At 32.2% G+C, this 5203-nt stretch overlaps 1 long non-coding RNA gene across 1 annotated transcript in view; it reads left to right on the top strand.

Annotated features, from left to right (window-relative positions):
• Window positions 1–1697, top strand: part of LOC111083667 — a 3442-nt gene extending 1745 nt beyond the window's left edge. Inside the window, exon 3 of the long non-coding RNA XR_002609170.1 lies at window positions 1586–1697. This is a non-coding gene — a long non-coding RNA (uncharacterized LOC111083667). The remainder of the gene's footprint in view (window positions 1–1585) is intronic.
• The last annotated feature ends 3506 nt before the right edge of the window (window positions 1698–5203 follow it).

A 5203-nucleotide genomic window follows, 5' to 3' on the forward strand; every position in this document is an offset into this window, starting at 1 on the left:
TCTTAGTTACTCACTCTGTTTACTTTATTATTATATGATGAAAAGGTGGGTTATTTGCGGTGAAGTATGAAAACGACACTTGTTGTAGTTCTTGTCGTCTGCTTGTTGTTGGGTTGTTTCATTCTTCCTGAAGTTGAAGGTCAGGGCAGAGGTGGAGTATATCGTAAAATATATGGTGGAGGAATTCTTGGAGGATATGATGGAGAATATCGTGACTATGGAAGATATCAGGGATAAAGAAAGGTTATAAACGTCAAGTCAGCTCCTCCACCCAGAATTACTCTGTTATGGCGGCTGAGTTTCGGTAAATAAATAATAAAACCAGTTACTTTTAAACAAACTAATATTAATGTGATGCAGAGTTGTTGTTTTTTAACAATGTAGTTTATATCAATTAATGTTTCTACAGCCTTACCTTAAACTGTCAGCAAGTTTAATATTAGTTGTTCTGTCCTACTTTATTAGTTTGTCAAGAGAACGTCGATCATATTGTATATCATTGTACTGTACTTAGATAATTAAATATTCTGTACTATTTTTATTAGCGTGGGAAGAGAACGTAGATCATCATGTATATGATTGTACTATACTTAGAACATTAGTTGTTCTGTCCTACTTTTATTAATGTGTCAAGAGAACGTCGATCATCTTATATATGATTATACTATATTCTGGAATGTTTGTGGAGGTCACGTGCCCTGTGCTCCAATAAGATTAATAGATAGTTTAATAAAATATTATCAACGTAACGTTACAGTATTTTAGAATTAGCTACTTTAAGTAACGTAACTTGATAAAAGTTCGGTTGTGATATTCAAAATATCACAGCCAAAACAATAACGATACTATCACGTTTATTATGTGACCAACAGTTATTAATAAGTTACATCAATATTTAACAATGTGTATCGTCTTCTGTTGACAATAGAGATTTGTACGATTGAACACAAAGGTGTCAACCTGCATCCCTGTTAATAATAGTTGAATTTATTAATGTATTTTAAAAATTATGTTCTGTTTGATTATTCTAACAGTTAATATTGTTACGTCTCCGTTTGTTAGTTAACTTTCCGTAACTTCGTTCCGACGAAACTTTAGCGACACAAGTCCTTACTTAATAAAACTGGTTTATTCTTTCCGAATATAACTTTACGATACACTCAACTTCAAAAGTCGCGCTATAACAAACACTATAACGAACTAACGTTAACTTCAATAATACGTCTCTCTCTGACTGCAGTTCAATTACTCATTACCTACACACACACACATTATTGTCCCGTCACGTTGTCACCCTCTTTTATATACCAGATTACCCTATATATAGTAAATACTAGAGCATTCGCCAAGGTACAGGATAGTTCTAGAAAATAGGTGGCGCCACACCAGTCACGTGACCTCGATAACGCAACAATATTCTTGTTACCTTGGTTACGGTATCTTGTAAATAAGAACATGTTGTGGATATTAAAGACTTATGTAAGCTCTAATAATGTATATACTGTGTTGTATGGTACGTTATAAGCATTTCGTATTTGTATTAATAACTGTGTTTACACTTTAATTATTTTCTCTTTACATGCAGATAATCAGACCAGGAATTTACAAGAGACTTATCATCTTGGATTATGTATTTTCTAACAAATGTTTACAGAAACTTGTTGTATCTGGTGTAGGTTTTATTTTGTAAAGTAGAATACTAGATAGCCCATATAATAGTTTTACAGTCAACAAACTGTAAGTGAATAAACGGTTGAATACTTCAGTCTGTAATGTGTACAGTTTGGTCAAAGAAACATACACAGGAAACAACAATACAAAGTCTGATAAAAATAACATTTCATACCAGACAGTCAGGTCACAATACTAACGTAGAAAGTAATTAAATTTTGATCGTGCTTACAAATATTAAACATAGAATATTTCTGATAATACCAGTCGAACAGCCTGATGAATAATTTAAACTTTTTTGAAATACTGTCGACTATACACATTACGTCATTTCTACAAACTATTTTTTCACTCACTCACAAATCACCCAGTTCATAATAAACCTGGTAAATCAAAAGAATGAGATCACTTGAAGTGATCGAATCTTAAGGAAGTTGTAAGATGTGATGTTTTGTTTTTATGACGAACAGGTTTCTATAAACTTTTTGTATGTCAATGCTGAAAGGATATCTGCGCTAACTCTCCTTAATTTTCAAACTATAGACTAGAGGGAAGACAACTAATCAACACCACGAACCTGTGTTGTGATAGACAATAGAAGTGTTGGTATTTAAACTGAAATCATTGACAATAAAATATGTTGGTATAAATTGTGTTAATTATTTATAAAACTGTAGTTCAAGAAGATTTTTGTGAACCATTAAGGGTGATAAATAATAACCCTTAAGTGTTTGGGAACAGTTCACGCAACACTGTCATTGTTACTCGTGCTGTATAACATGTGGCTCCGTCTTGTGGAAACCACAATTACCGTCGATGATACGTTCAGAAGGAGCAACATTAACACCAAGTGGACAGCATGCTCTTTGAGTAGTAACGATGGACCATTTGTTTGTGAAATAAAACTCAAGAGTAAAAGAACGATGTTGGACTATACACCAGTTATTTGGAATGTCTAACTATGAAAATCCTCACACTTCATCTATTTATTCAATAATGATTAAAATGTATGAATACCTAACATTTTACATATAACAGTTGGATTAAATGTGTCGCATAATGAAAGGTTTAAACACACATACTTGTTTAACTTACATAGTCTAGAAAACGACTGTTTTACATAATAGCATAAAACATTCAATCTTTAGATATATATGGAATGGTTCACACTAACTAAAGGTAATACTATTTGTCTTTTTACATATATACTCCTACACAGGTTATATTTTATATTTTGACTTCGTTATCCCCATTTTTGTGAATAGTAAATTTACGGACAATCAGAGCTAAAATCTAGGGTTGATATCTCATGGTGGGCAGTACACAAATATTTCATTGTATAACTTTGTGTTTAACTTTAAACAAACAAAAATAATCTAATCGATAATAAAGAAAGTGTTTGATTGTTTAAAATTAACATTTCAAGTATCGTTGTTTGTTTAAGTGTAGAGTCTAATTCATTGTTTACATACATATAATAGTTTTACTTACAATCTAATTAGTCTTGTAAAGAACTGTTTTTCATGTAGAGAAATTATTCAAACTGTATATTTATCGTGTGAATCACACTGACAATACAATATTTCCGAACGAAAATAACTTTTCTATAGTCTGTGTTTGAACTTGTATTTATATCCTGTCATTATTTATAAACCCCTTTCTTAAGTACTAAAACCTTTTGATTTTACCCTCTAGTTTTTAATTCAATAATAACTCATTTATTTTAATTAAGTATTACCGAAATATAACGTTTTCTTAACATAAGTATCATAGGTTTGTAAATTTTATCATTCATGGATAACGATATTCTAAACGAACTACTTTCCGTAGATCAATTGCATTCAGAAATGTCAACTTTAGAGAATTGTTTCTCAAGATATATATCATATCATCTATTGTTGCACGTCTACCTTGGCTAACAGTATATGGAGAGCTGGATCATTAGGAATTTGTTGTAGTATCTGGTAGACTTTACTTCTTTCTTTTAACATGAATTTTCTTTAAGGTGTATAATTTGCACCTACTAGCCTTTACATTCTGGGCCCGGCATGGCCAGGTGGTTAGGGCGCTCGACTCGTAATCTGAAGGTCGCGGGTTCGAATCCCCGTCGCACCAAACATGCCAACCTCCGCCGTTACCTGGTCCCAAGTCCAGGAGGAGAGAAAGGAGGAGGTTTGCTACAAGTAACTGCAACAACTTCCGTTGGTGAGTTGTTGTCGCGGCCCTATGCTCCACTGGGAGTTTACATGAATAATAAAAAAAAATATATTATGAATGTTTGTGTGGTGATGGTGCAAATGTCGACATTTGGTCCGAATAAAACTGAACTACTCTTTGATTTGTAAGGTTTGTTTATGCTCGTACATCATGTAATGAATATATGAAAGTTGTCATTCTTGCAGCGTGGTGTCGCTATTCTTTAGTCTATAGATTTAAAAACAAAGTGGAAAACAATTTGACATAAGGCTAAAATTGTTAAATTTAACGTTAGAAATCTTTAATTAAAAAGTACAAGCTAAGCAGAAAAATTAGAAAACGAGCAACATTTTACGGAAAAATTAACTAATTAATATTAAAGCAGAATTTTAACTAAGATTCAAAAGTACTTTCACGACAGCAGAAGTCACGTGACGCTGCTAGCGCATGCGTGACTGAGTTTCTCGAACAATCGGGGAAACTCGAGTGTGATTGAGCCGCTTCTTTGTCAATAGAGAAAAGCCAGAGGGATTGAATGTATGGTTAAGCGAACAGTAGTTACGGTTTTTCAAGTAATTTGCAATTCTGTTTCAGGGTAGTGTGTGTTTTGCACTCGTAGAAAGCGAAGTTATCGAAATTGTGAATCGCAGTGATTTATAGCGTGTATTATAAAAGTTATAATTATAATTATTATAATTGTAAAAGTTATTACGTTTAAAGTGACAATTGCTATGGTTTGATTTAATATTTTTTACATTAAAAATTGAAAGAGTGAATAAATATTATCCTTTATCAAAAAAAGTAAAAGCTGATTAGTTATATGCGTTTTTTAGTTATGTCAGAGCGGTTGAGCCGTTTGTTTTTGTTTCTGAGATCTAACCTTATAGCTGTTACAGTATATTCGGTTTGCTGTTAAAGTCCCTGAAACTGAATATAAAACTGAAAGTAAGATTATTTACCATAAAAATTAGCTAGGGAAGAGTTTAAGATGTTTCTGTTGTTAATGAAAGAGTGAAGAAAATAATTCGGCTTTCATACGACAACTGTTAGATAATTCATTTACCACGTTGTATTTGTTATTGTTATAACCTATGTAATCCACAGCTGCGAAAATAATAGTTTTAGTGTGTTAGTTTGCCACCAGAGGGTTACTTTAGCGTGTTCAGGATTTTTTTGTACTACTAGTACTGATGCAATTCAAAGAAGATTTTTCCACATTTAATCATAGCGTTGTAAGTAAACAAGAAAAGTCGTGGATAAAAATATATGGCTAACATTTTACATAAGATTTTCTTAAAACAAGAAAGTAACTTGATCTAAAAATTCAATAGTAGGA

Source organism: Limulus polyphemus, unplaced genomic scaffold, assembly GCF_000517525.1.
Source record: "Limulus polyphemus unplaced genomic scaffold, Limulus_polyphemus-2.1.2 Scaffold10598, whole genome shotgun sequence".
In the NCBI taxonomy this organism is placed as follows: domain Eukaryota; kingdom Metazoa; phylum Arthropoda; class Merostomata; order Xiphosura; family Limulidae; genus Limulus; species Limulus polyphemus.